The following is a 14705-nucleotide window of genomic DNA, read 5'->3' on the forward strand; positions in this document are numbered from 1 at the left end:
CTCATTACACATCCATATAAATAGAAATGGCTCTTGTATGAAAATAAAATGAGACCAACTCTTGCTTAAACACACTCACACTTGCTTAAATTAAAGATCACAAATATTTGAAATTTAACATTCAATTCTGTGAATAAATCCTCTTTCTATAAGAAAGATAAAGTTTTGTCTATTTAACTGAAATGTAAAACTATGTCAATGTTTCTATGCTCTATCCATATGCATCCAAAATATTTGAACAATAGAAATAATTAGTAGAATGATATCAACTTAAATCTGAAAGAAATAAAAAACGCAATTACTCAATCTAATAAAAAAGAATCTATGGAAAATATAAAGTTAATTTCTAACTGCTAAAACAAAATAGAAACCCCTATTGTCTCAAGGGGACCCTCCAAGAGAAGAAGGCAATCACTAAGCTATCGATCAAGCACTTAAACATGCATGAAAGTTTACCGAGAAAATGAAATGATTCTTTTAAAATCAGAGTATTAATAATAGAGTTTGAGTCTCACTGTCACATCCTTACTATCCCCCATTTTCATTTCTGCTGAGAGCCTTCGAACCTGTCAAACCACAGACTTGGCTATAGAATCGTGTATTAGCTGTAGAATCAATTTACTTCGGTACCTAAAGTAAACATTAAACTTAATAATAAATAACATTATCATTTTATGAAAAAAATACAATTGTATACCAGTCAAGTCATAATTCATGTAATTTGATGCCCAATATGTTATTATGAAGATCAAAAGGAAATAGATAGGGTGAAAAAGGATGTCAAAAAGAAGCAATTGTGAGCTTCAAAATTTTATTTAATTGATTTTAAATGATGAGAATATTTTTTTACTCCATTCAAGTTTCAATTTCTTTCTCTATGTGTTTCTTCCTGTGCATTCTTTTCCATTGTATCAGAGTGCAAGGTTGTATAAGACTCCAAGGAGAGAAACATTTGAATCTCATTGAAGCACATAGATTGAGAGTTTGCAAAAGAGAAAAAGAACCAAGTTGTGTCCAAGCAAGTAAAATCTAACAAGCGAGTGAAAATAATGTGACTGATTGTTGTGTTCCACTCACAGGGAAAGTTCGAGGTTTTTTTTTTAAATATTCATGAAGACGGGCATCCAAAGTAACACACCATAACATCGTTGAAGCCAATGTTATTAACGCAACATACAAATACAAACCATCTTGCTAGTCCAACAAGCGTTAATAATTCCAAAATCCACCGCAGGAACTCTTGTTAGTCACTGTAACTCTCATCAACTTTTGCCTCACACAATCTCCTAACAACGCACAACATGTTATATCGATATACCGCAAAGGTAAAAAAAAAAAAAAATCTTTAAAAGTTCAAATCCAAAGACTTGAAAGGAGTTTGTTATTCATTCTATTATTTTAAAAATACTTCATTTAAGGACTTTTTTAAGAAAGGAAAATGTGAATCCAATTTTTAAAGAAAAAGAGGCTTAGTCATGACTTTTTATGTGATTTTTTCTTTTTTAAATAGTTGAATTTATTAAACAAGAAAAATGGATTTAAAAAAGGGTGATGTTTGATTCGATTTTTTTTTTTTTTTTGGTTTAAACCAAAAAGGATTTTTTTTTTTTTAAGAAGGGGCACACATCCGCATTTAATGAAATGGATTTCTCCAGTACCTTGCCACAAATCTTGATTTTGCTTGGTGAAAATTACGAGCTTTGGTATTTATGAATGAAGACATTTTTGCAATCCCGGGATTGTTGGATACCCTGTAGAACGGTTATGTAGAGCCAACATAAGAAACATCAATAGTCATGAACAAAAATCAAAGGAATGTCATTGCAAAACTAAGAAAGAAATAACACAAAGCCAAATGTTGGATATAGACCTCACTCAATGACTCTATGTTTGAGAAGATAACCAACACATCAACAGAAAAAGAAGCTTAGGATATTTTGAAAGATACATACCAAAGTAATCATGCAGTGAAGACTGTAAAATTACATAAATTGTGAGCTTAGTTCAAAACCATGAAGATGATTGACACAAAGAATGTGGACTAGTTCACAACTTATTGGTGAAGTCATTATAGATCAAAAGATTGTTGAAAAAGTCCTTCCAATCTTGGTAGAGGAAAATACATATGATATAAAGGCAGTAGAAATTAAGGCAGAGGCCAAGGAAGAGGAAATCAGAACATCATCATGCAACAAAGCAATTGAGACCTACACAAAACCAAACATAGAGAAGGATAACATGGAGAAAACATAATGTCCAATGTTATTACTCCAAGAAATTTGGGCATTATTAATATGAATGAATAAATAAACAGTCATATCAACAATGAGCAAGTGTCCATGTCTCTAACAATGAAGGAGAATCCTCTAAGACCATGTTTCCTTCTTTTCATATTTCTGAATACAGTCACAATGAGGGCCTTTGGTTACTAGACAATGGTTGCAGCAATGATATGACAAGTAACACAAATCTACTTTCTTACATTGTGTTGTGGGGGAAAGTATCCAACTCGGAATGACCCTAACCCACTCTAAGGGTGACAGTTCCTTAGCAACAGCTGAAAGCAAAGCTATCTAAAGTTTCTTCTTTATGACATGCAAGAGATAGAAGGAAGAGATCCACTTACCGATGTCTTGCGCAAATGGTCAGTCCAATCTCCTTCGTTTGCTGCTTGCTCCCAGATCCAAGTCTTTTCACGGGCCCAGCTACACGAGATCCTGCAAATAAGACAAGAAAAGGAAACTACAAGAGGCATGCATTCATAATCGATTCAAGGATTAGCATAAATCAAAGACGCAAGTAAGACAATACACCATTGAAACACATGCGAATAGAAGAACCTGAAATGCTTTATTAATATATGGAAGTAAGGTTCAGGTGGTGATACAACCATAAGAGGTCCAATCCAGCATCACCTTCCTGACGGAGAGAAATCTCTTCTTCACCTCCCTCAAGCAATCACCCAATGCTCACAACTGTAAACCAACAGCAATTCTTTGCACAAAATTCCCCCCTTCTAGATCCCATGGGATGAGATCCTTATATAGAGTTTTGGAGTGAAGATAAGTCAGCTTGATGTGTGACTTGTTGTCCTCTTCAACTCCAGTTGTTCTTTAGTTCTTCACTCGGAGTTTCTGTCTTCCACTTGGAGTTTTAGAAGCTCTTAACTCATCATTAGGCGAATCTTATCATCAAGTGTCTTTTTAGAAGCTTCCTGGGCACTGGCACTTTGAGAAAAAGATTCCTCCACATGTCCAAGTACGCCCAACGCAGGTAGCCTTTGTTCTACTTGCTATGCAACGCAGGTAGCCTTTGTTGTACCTGCTATGCAGCGCAGATGCCTAGTGGAGCAGCTGCAATGATCCAAAACTGACCTGTTTTTGAGTGTTTTTCAGTGGAGAACTGATTTGCAGTGCTGTGGTTTGCTGACCCTGTTCCTCTAAGGGTAAGAACAACATGTTTAGGGACTTTGGATCCCTTAGATTATTGACATTTCATGCTCTATGCTGTAAGCCACAAAAATGTCTATAACAGTTGCCCCCTAAAGTATGAGGTCGTTTATCGGGTGAAATGCTTTATTAGGAGGATCCGAAGTTCATTCAATCGCCGGGAGGTGACCTGTAACAAAATACAATACAATACATTATCTTTTCATATTTTCTTTTCATGATCTAGCTGATGCGGGCATTTCCCATGATCAGCTTTATAAATACATTTGCCGTACATAAACAGACGATCGTCTGTTAAGAGACGGATAATTCTCTGCTTTTAATTATCATCCTTTTAGTAGGATGCTCATCTGTTGCACATGTCTATGTTTTTATCTCCTGAATATATATCGCAGCCCGGATGGATGAAAATAGATCCGGGTTCTTCAAACTTGTTCGATCTTCACTCTAGTACAAGTCGATCCATGTGCAAATTTCTTGAAGTCGAACATGGAAAGACATCGCTTGATTACCAGTCAATAATGTAAACTGTTAACAAGCGCGAGAGGAATCACCGATAATGATGATGACCCTCAAGGTACTGCAGCACAATTCACGTGGTGTGAATATAGGATCTGACGTCGAACACCACGCAAATTCTCCCGGTCGAAGGTCATTAATGTATACCTATCGCCGGAAGTGAGAAACTTGCCATTGAGGCATGCAAGCTTCAAAGTACTGAGGGGGTGTTCCTAGATCAACTTCTTGGATAATGAGCTGATGTCGACAAGAAGTGCTCCGTCAAAGGAGGGCCTTAATGAATCCCACATCAGTGACACGGAACGGAGCTAGTGATGATGGTGAAAACGATCTGTGAAATATGATTCAGGGTGGCGGTCATGGAAGGATGAAAGATGATGTATGGTAGTGGATGGGACCCGATTGACACTTTCTGAATGACATCTCTTGAACATATAACGACACTGATGTGATGGATCGGTAGCATTACCCCATGTATGGATGGTATGGCGAGACCATGGTGAAGGGACCAGTGAATGATAATAACCTAACCCGATATTTACGGAGGCCAAAAGTGTCATGTTCAAGAGCGACTTGCTACCATTAAGCTTTGAGGTTCTTCCCAATTTTTCCCCAGTCATTTCTGACCAGTACCTCTTTATTTTTGTCAAGCTTGAGGGGGATAACATATGCTTGATGTATAACCTGCCCTTCGGGCAAGCCCATCGCTATGTTTTAACGAGCCTAGCGATAGGGAAACTCGTTCTTGTCTAAAGACAAGTTTGTCGCTATCTAATATTTTTAGCGAGCCCAGCGACAAAGACAACTCGGTCCTTTTCATTTTTAGAGAGTCTGAAAAGGGTACATAAAGTGGACTCCAGGGGTCCTTTTTCGTCATCTAATCCCTTAAGTCCAAAAAAGTATAAAACAATACAGAAGGGATGAATGTTCGATATCTTTATCGAGCCGAACCAGACAAGCGCTCGATCTTTTTGTGCAATAATCCCTCAGGTCCAAAAAGATTAAAATCTAGAGGAGGGATAGCTCTTCGGTCCTTTTAACGAGCTGGAAGGCCAAAACTCGGCAAACTTTTCATTTTTTACGAGTCAGTGAAAAGAGCTCAAAGAAGACTCGTATTTTGAGGAACGAGTGATAAACAGGGATAGCAGCAGATTCCAGGTACAGGTTGGAATTTTCCAATCACGGCAGTATTACAAGGATGGCTAGGTGGGATCACTCTTCGCAGCTGTTCCTCAAAATAGGTAAACAATCAAGTGGATGTGAATGATCGGCCAAATGAAAAGTGGAGGTGACGGTGCACAAACACGACCAAGGCTTTTATGGCTGATGAATTTACGGTCTCAAATGGTTATTTACCGGTTCATTTTTTCTGAATGAGCTTGAACACTGGGGGGAAGCCTTCTCACATGTGTGTTTATTTTTTAACGAGCATGAACTCTTGCGAAAACTGCTCGGTTTTGCGTTTATTTTTTAACGAGCATGAACTTTGCCAAAACTGCTCGTTTTTGCATGCCCCCAGCATCATAATAACGCATGTCAAAGGAGGGTGCCCCCCAAGCTTCATTGCATTCAACTTGGTGGTTGGAATGAAGGTTTACCTTTGAATTTTGAAAAGGGGATTTGTTTCATTTTTTAATGAGGTTGACACAGTAAAAAAACTATCCTCATGATTCCTTGTTTCATTTTTTAACGAGGTTGACACGAGATAAGAACCGTCCTCGGAGCCCACTGTGTTTACAGTATTTCTATTAGGGCGATGATCCATGCTGACAAAATATTTAGGAATCTTCTGAATCCGTTAGATATAGAAGATTTCACATTGTAGGTTTCCACTGGGGCTACTTCCGCCAGATTACTTGCCGGCGGTAGGGCAAAAGTACCCATTAAGGCAGGGTCTTTTAGGAGACCTACTCCAATATTTTGGAGCGATTGATTGCTCTCATGGATCATTGTGCTGCTTCCCGTAACTTGAGAACTGTTGGGGAGAAATGTTTGTTGGTCGACGATTGTAATTTTTCCTTGAAAGGGAAATGCAATCTGCCTGAAGTAGGTCGACACAACTGCGGCCATGGCATATATCCAGGGCCTTCCCAGTAGGATGTTGTAATCGAGTTTTCCATCAATTACTTCAACATCAACTTCTACTGTTTTGCCCCCCAGTTCAACTTGCAAGTTATTTAAAATCCCGTATGGAGTGTATGATCGTCCATCAAATGCTTTTAACGTCGTTGACGATTTCGACAAGGGTGGTGAGCCTAAATTTTTCCAGCAACTCGTCGACATAAGACATGTAGATGCCCCCTCATCAATAATTGTTCGATGCACAGTTTTGTTGAGGGCTTTCACTTGAATAAGGAAAGCTAGTTGAGCTGGTATCTGAGGGTCATATCCTTTATGATCAAAGGCCACAAGATTGGAATCCATTGGGCCAATCCCACCTATGGCTGATAATAAAGCTTGCTCTTGGGAGGTGCATTTTTGCGCTACCTCAAGTGTCGACATAGCAGACGACGATTGGGTCAGGTCCTCTATTATATTGTAATCCTGTGTTATTTTTTCACAAGGATTAAATGTCGATTTGTGTACTACTCCCTTTGGCGACTTTATCATTGATTTAGGAACGATGGGTGGCACAACTTTGGTCAAAGTTGTTGTTGATCTACTAGGTTGTTTATTTGCCTTGTTGTTCAATTGCTTTGGATTCCTGTGATCTTTATTCCTTGTCAAAGCATTATTTTGCTGCTTTGAGGTGGACAACATAAGCACTTGGGATTGGGAAGCATTTTGATTAGCAACCAGATTTTGTCTTGGACTAGGAAACGGATCAGTCAATACTGCTGGGGTTTTTGAACTCTTGAAGAGTTTCTTAACTTCAGCTATATGAGGACAATCTTTCGTCCAATGATCCTCATCGCATATATGACACCCTGTCGGGGGTTTCCCTTTCCTTTTCTTTTTCTTCTTGCCCCCTGGTTGCTTCAGTTGTTTGCCCTTGTCGGTCGACATGGCATTTACTTCTGAGGCAAGAAGTTCCTCATTTGCATTTTGACTAGAAATTTTGCATTTGCCAGTCACGCCATTGCTGGCGTGAGAGTCAGTATTCGATTTAGGAGGGGGAGGAATTGAAAATTCAGGTCTGGGGGCGTCAGGTAATTTGTCGTAGAGCGTGCAAGACTGAGTATATACTAAGTCCAGATATTGAGCACGAGCAATGACCTGCTCCTCTGTTACGACTCCCCCCTTGGCCACATCTTCCGTTATAGCCGGAAGTAACGACTTTATAAACCATTCAGCTAACAGCTGATCGGGAACGTAAGTTTTCACCATCCTACGACGACGTCGCCACTCATGTATATGATCAGATATGTGAGTGGCCGTTGTCTGTTTGAAGTTGGTAAGGAGTTTTGTTCCCGTTTCATACCTTATCGGTAATTGAAAATGGGTTAAGAAAGTCGTGGCTAAGGAGCTGAAATTGTCGAAAGAGGCTCTTGGAAATTCAATGTACCATTTAGCTGCTGGACCTGTCAATGTCCTCTGGAAGAGGCGAAGTCTTATCGAATCATCGTTTAGAGTGTTCGATGAACACCACAGATGAAAAGTCATGACGTGATTCGACGGGTCTTCACCTGGATTTCCATTAAATTTAGGAATGTCCGATGGAAGTTTATGCGGAATCGCTGGCCACCAAGGGGCATAAGCAATTGGATCATTCGTCAGCCGGTTTAGATCTGGCAATTCTAGAGTTGCTACAAAGGGAAACTGTTGGTTCAGGTTAGGCGAAGCATATCCAGGATAAGATGGTATCGCCTGAGCAATGGGTCTTTGCAGACCAGCATAGTGCTGACAACTTTGACAAAGGTGATGGGCATAACCACTATAGCATGGTTGCCCATTACTTACAAAGACTTGTTGCTCAGGTCCTTGATATGATTGCTGGAATGGCGGTTGTTGAGATTGAACCAGCTCTGGTTGTTGGACCATTTGCTGTTGACCAATACTGGATGATTGACCAAGATGAGGAGTCACAGTACTTGTTCGAGCTTGAGTCGCTCCAGATAAGGAGGCACTACCCTGAGATTGTGATTGAGCCGCCGAGACAAGAGGTTGTTGTATTACAACAGGTAGCGCTTGTACTTGCGACGCATTCGCCGTAGCAGGTGTGGTGGGAATATTCGACACAGGGTGTACTGGTTGCATTGAATATGCAACTCCTGATTGTTGAGGCAGTATTGGTACCCAACCACTAGATGTGATTCCAGTTTGACCTGAACTTTGTTGTAAACTCCCACATGGTTGTTCTCCGGGAGGGAACAATGAAAGAGCATACTGCCCTCCACATGGTGGAAATCCAGTACTTAAACGGTAAATTGGCCTTTGAAGACACATTGGATCAATTTTTTGAGTTTCAACATAAGAAGTACCAGATGATAATCCGGATGAAGAAATAGGAACTAGCCATATTGTTGTCCCTGATGGGACTCCGGCTTGTTGTTGGCAATTTGCCGGGACAGATGGTATACCAGCAAACATCGTTGGAGTGGCAGCAGGAGGCTCTGCTGTTGCTGTGTCGGACGACACAGTCCTAGATGTTGACGGTTGTTCAGACATTTTGAGTCTATCCAAAAGATTTTAGCGATTCTACAAGAACTTACGATGCCAAAAGACTAACTTCGAATATCAACGCAGGAATAGGAGGTGATTATGTTCCGTTTAAAATGAATTTTATTATGACGACGCTTTAGACACAACTTGCTTTTTCACTTTTTAAGAGTCGAGAAAAAGCTAAAGATGACTCTAGTCTCCTTCGATGTATTAACGAGCCCGAAGTGACAAATGCTCGGATGGACTTTTTCAGTTATAGAGTTTGAAAAAGGCCAAAAGAAACTACTCTGGAGTTCTAGGCAAGGGTGTGCCAAACCTTTCGCGAAACCACATAATACGTTTTACGGTACGAGTGGTCGATCTTTGTGAATGCTGTGTTCACTGCATCGCGATCAGTAGGGCGGCCGACACGGCTTCCTATGGATAAAGGCTTTGTTCCTATAGGGGTCCCCCAATATACGCGACGGTACGCGGGGGCACAAGTCCGTATTAGTGCTATCGTCCCTCAGGAGGAATCACCCACCTTCGTAGAGATCAACAGTCACTATGTTTAACGACGCCGGTTCACGTCTCTACCTAGACCTCTATTGTGTTTCGTTATGTTTCAAAGCGTTGTTAGATAAATTCAGTTCTTTTTAGGTTGATCTTGCTTAGCAGTTTGCCTTTACGGATCACCACGTGATGTATGATACAACTCCTAAATGCAGTCTAAGAATGATAAGCAAGCTTTTTCAATTCTTTCAACTTATGAAAACCTTAACTACTGAAGGAAAAGAAAGACATCATCTTTTCAAATAGATCATAGAGCACACACTGATGCACTTTTCCTAAATCGACATGCAAACTGTCAAAATGCACATGCACAATGCAAGTATTTCTTTTCTTCTTCCTTAATGTTGATGTATTACAAAAAGAAAGCTGTTGTATAATTTCGAATTCAATTTCAAGTGAAAGAAAACAAGTTTTTGTCCAACAATCAAAAGAACACCTTAAGATTCACTCGTTTCAACACAAGAAATACTGAAATTCGAACCATATAACGAAAGCAAATGCTCAAGCAGCTATGAACAACAATAAACTAACTCTTAGAATCACAACGACACTTTCTCACAGGTCTAGATTCAAGAGGTCATAGCAAGACTAGTTCACTTTCGCTATGGGAAACTGTGAATGACAGCAAGAAATACAATAAGAACAATCACGGTTTCTTCATACAACTGAAGCAGAATGAAGGCAAAGAGAAGTGGTTTCAGCTGGGTATATAGGTTGACAACAGGCTGCAAAAACAATACCGAAAACTGGGCAACAGACAGTGGGGAATCCCAGTTGCACAAGGCAAAACTAGATCAGCACAGGTGCTGCACTGTCAATCTGAGATGCAGCGCAGGTAGCCCCTTCGGGACCTACGTTGCAGTGCAGGTAGTCTTTGTGGCAGCTGCACTGATGAGACAAGTCACGTCTCTCTCAGATTCCGGGTCACAGTTTGCTCAAAAATGAGCGGTTTTTGGCCAAATCAGAGGCTGTCAGTCAAGTATACACTAGAGGATGATTAAAGGAAGATGAACACTATCACAAAGAGCTAAAAAGAGTCCTTGTGGATCTGCTCTTCAAATCATAAACAGGCCCAACACTGGGCTAGAGTAGCTGCCCTCTACTTTGCATTCGAAGGACTCGCATGCAGTTCGATTCGGTACTCTTTTGTTTAAGAAATGAATAGCAAGAAACACAAGCTACCAACAAGACACGCTCCCCAGTGGAGTCGCCAGTCTGTTGTGGGGGAAAGTATCCAACTCGGAATGACCCTAACCCACTCTAAGGGTGACAGTTCCTTAGCAACAGCTGAAAGCAAAGCTATCTAAAGTTTCTTCTTTATGACATGCAAGAGATAGAAGGAAGAGATCCACTTACCGATGTCTTGCGCAAATGGTCGATCCAATCTCCTTCGTTTGCCGCTTGCTCCCAGATCCAAGTCTTTTCACGAGCCCAGCTACACGAGATCCTGCAAATAAGACAAGAAAAGGAAACTACAAGAGGCATGCATTCATAATCGATTCAAGGATTAGCATAAATCAAAGACGCAAGTAAGACAATACACCATTGAAACACATGCGAATAGAAGAACCTCAAATGCTTTATTAATATATGGAAGTAAGGTTCAGGCGGTGATACAACCATGAGAGGTCCAATCCAGCATCACCTTCCCGACGGAGAGAAATCTCTTCTTCACCTCCCTCAAGCAATCACCCAATGCTCACAACTGTAAACCAACAGCAATTCTTTGCACAAAATTCCCCCCTTCTAGATCCCATGGGATGAGATCCTTATATAGAGTTTTGGAGTGAAGATAAGTCAGCTCGATGTGTGACTTGTTTTCCTCTTCAACTCCAGTTGTTCTTCAGTTCTTCACTCGGAGTTTTTGTCTTCCACTTGGAGTTTTAGAATCTCTTAACTCAACATTAGGCGAATCTTATCATCAAGTGTCTTTTTAGAAGCTTCCTGGGCACTGGCACTTTGAGAAAAAGATTCCTCCACATGTCCAAGTACGCCCAACGCAGGTAGCCTTTGTTCTACTTGCTATGCAACGCAGGTAGCCTTTGTTGTACCTGCTATGCAGCGCAGATGCCTAGTGGAGCAGCTGCAATGATCCAAAACTGACCTGTTTTTGAGTGTTTTTCAGTGGAGAACTGATTTGCAGTGCTGTGGTTTGCTGACCTTGTTCCTCTAAGGGTAAGAACAACATGTTTAGGGACTTTGGATCCCTTAGATTATTGACATTTCATGCTCTATGCTGTAAGGCACAAAAATTTCTATAACACATTGGTGTTTCCATAACATCTAAATTAGTCTTGGAGATCTTTCTCGTATTAAAGATGAAGGGAAATGTATTGTCCCTATTCTTACCAAACAAAATTAGTAGAAATACATACCTTATTTTTATTATGTTCCACACCTGAAGCATAACCTCATTAGTGTAGGTCAATTGATGGAACATGATTATGATGTAATATTCCAAGGGAACACATGTTATATCTATGAAAAACCCCCTATGGAAGATTGCTAGCAAAGGTTGAAAAAACCAAGAATAGCATGTTTCCATTGACTCTTAGAAGTTGAAATATTTCATAGTCTTTTCACAGAATGTGTCAAGAATAGATGAGTCACATCTATGGCATTCTAGCCTGTATGGGCATATCTCTGTAAAGAGTTTAAGTCTCCTTCAAAATCATTCTATTCTCATTACTCTCCCTGATCTGAATGAAAAAGATTGTAATTTTGAAATTTGTATTCTAGCAATGCATAAAAGAGATAGATTTCCAACATCTTCCACTAGAGCAAAAGAGCCTTTAGAGATAGTTCATATAGACATATGTGTGGTGCAGCAACTCTAACCATAAGTCTTCATAAAAATCAATAAAACTAATATGAAGATCACACCAAGAATATATGCACATAAAAACTCAAAAAATGATTCATAAAAGAATAATTAATTACAGGAGAAATGGCCAAATGATTGGACCCTCATTCCTCATACTCACTCACACATTTTTACCTCATACATGCCTCATGGGCTCACTTCAATTTATACAAATCGATTAGAACCCAAGGTCGGTTCTAGATCCCTCAACAAAATCCAACAATATCTCTCTTGATCCCTAAAATCTCTCATCCAAATCCTTATCCCTACATAAGAGCTAACCAATCCGTAATCCTCACAAACCTTCCACAATACTCTCGAATATTCTCCTATTTACAATAACCTTCACTCTCTCTTAAAACTATTGAAAATATACACTAATTAATTAAATCCTACTTTATAAACTAACTCTTGTAGTAAATGATTGACCCATGTTAGATGCTCCTACATCAGACTCCCCAGGTAGAATAAAATCATGGTCTCCTGACCATTAATCTTTAATAGATGATAAAAGTCATCCTGGATCCCAAACCTTAATTTGTAATTGTCTGAATGCTCTGCACCTTTGCTGTTGCTGCATGTCTACTATCTTCTGGTTCATTTTCCCTTCTTCAATCAGTTTCAAATTTTGATTGATCATCCCTTCTGCAGTCAGTTGTCTCCATTTGGACTATCCCATCTTCAATTTCCATAGTTTTTTAATCACATAAGCAATTTCTGCTTTCTCATGGAATACTTTTGTCTCAGCGACTTCCCTGAAATCTTTCTTGAGATCCTGCCTCTGCTACAATTTTGCACATTCATTTTTAATCTGCTAGCTGCTCTTTTCAACTTTTTTTGTCATCCATACATCCTGAATGTCTTTGAGAACATATTCCTCTACAATTTCCATTTGCTGCTTCTTATCTTCAAATTTACTTTCGAGAAGTAAATTGTCTATCATCTTTTTAACTGCATACTCATCCACCTATTCTTCTCTGTTAGCCAGTACATCAGAAATTTAGAAATTGACACATATCTCTGTCCCAGTCAAATATTGATACACTCCCTCATTTTTTACTATAGTTACACTGTCATACTCCTGTTCTTTTAGCAAATACTCTAGCAACTCATTTTCTCTTTGAAACCTCACAAGTACTTCATCATGATGTTGTTTATATTCTTCAATAGGTTCTTGTTATTTCTTAATGTCTTTTAGTAGGTGTCCTTCCTCATCTAATAGGTTTTCTTCATCATATTTTACTTCAATATCTTCACTTGTCTTGAAGGCATCTTCAAAAGGCTACCTATGTCCTGCAATACCTGCAATCATAAAGGAATTGTTAGTTTTAAAAACATAAGACCTTCCGGTCTCATTTAATGCTTCAGCAACTAGGTCTTCTTGTTGTTTTGAATCCTTGATATGATTTAGAAGTTTCTCTAAAGATTTCTCCTTTGTATCTTCATTACTTTCAAAAAGTAATGGGCCATGTTCTGGTTCACATACCAAAAATTCATTTAATTTGAGTAACTCTTCCTTCATTTGAGCATTCAATTTCCACTCCCACTTCACTTGCAATCTATGCCATTTGAATTTTCTTTTCATAATCCATCCATGTCTATCTCTGTAATACCTCTAGCAACATGTCAAGCCATATCTTTAATTCAAAAATCTCTTTGTCTTCATCAGTGATGCTCATGTCCTTTCTCTACAATCTGTATATTCTCTCGTGAACTTCATCTTGTTCACTATAACCTGCAATTTTACCACGTTAACTCCTCTAAACTTGGTTAATGGTTCCTTTCACTTGAATCTTACTTGTGAGCGCACCTTGCTCCTCTTCAAACAACTCCTCTTCAAACAATAACTCTTCAACACTTTGACAAGACTTTGTGTGCCAGGCTCCATTGATCATGGACCCAATTACATTCAAAGACTCAAAATTTTGACTTTACTTTATGACTCTCTCACTCCATACTTTTAATTTGACATCAATTTTTAATGGACTTTGGGTGTCGGGTATGACTGAAAATGCATCATTTTGTACAAAAACTCAAATTTTAATTTGACTGCAACTTCAAAAATACTCTCAAATAGACATTAACTCCTCAATTACAACTCCTCTTTAGTGACCCTATCTTTCTTTCAAGTTATTACATTATAGTTTTAATTTTGAGCTTTACCATTACAATATATTTACAATAATCTTATAAATAAACTAACGCTGGAATATCCATTATGGACTCATTCCTCTATAATAAAACCCCATATTTCATGGAAAACCCAAACCTCAGTTTTAAAATAAAAAATCCCAATGACAACTCTTTATACAAATCCTTCTTCATTAAATAAAATACTATGATCTCACCACTCATTCTCTCTCATACGAATCTCTTTTATCCCTTTATGACTAAAATAACTTATGAGAGATGAGGTTTATGTTAATTGTGTTTACTTCCATACCATTAATTTTAACTTTCAGCGTAACCACATGGAGCCTTTACACATAATACCAAGCAGAATCTGTGAAGCTTGGAAACGATGCTTTATGTCTCGTGAACTATTGAATCTTCCTTTGGTAATCTATGTGCTCTCCACGCTTCAACCTTTGGTTACCCCAACATCACAACGTAGTTAACTGCTTTACAACCCCGCTCATCTTTCACACTCCTGGTTCCGCATTCCTTGCGTAATCCAGCGATCTGATTTCTTGGAACAACACTTCAAAACTCCACCCGAT

This window comes from Pinus tabuliformis, chromosome 5_2, assembly GCF_031772625.1.
Source record: "Pinus tabuliformis cultivar Carrire ecotype Pingquan chromosome 5_2, CPIR1, whole genome shotgun sequence".
Taxonomy (NCBI): Eukaryota; Viridiplantae; Streptophyta; class Pinopsida; order Pinales; family Pinaceae; genus Pinus; species Pinus tabuliformis.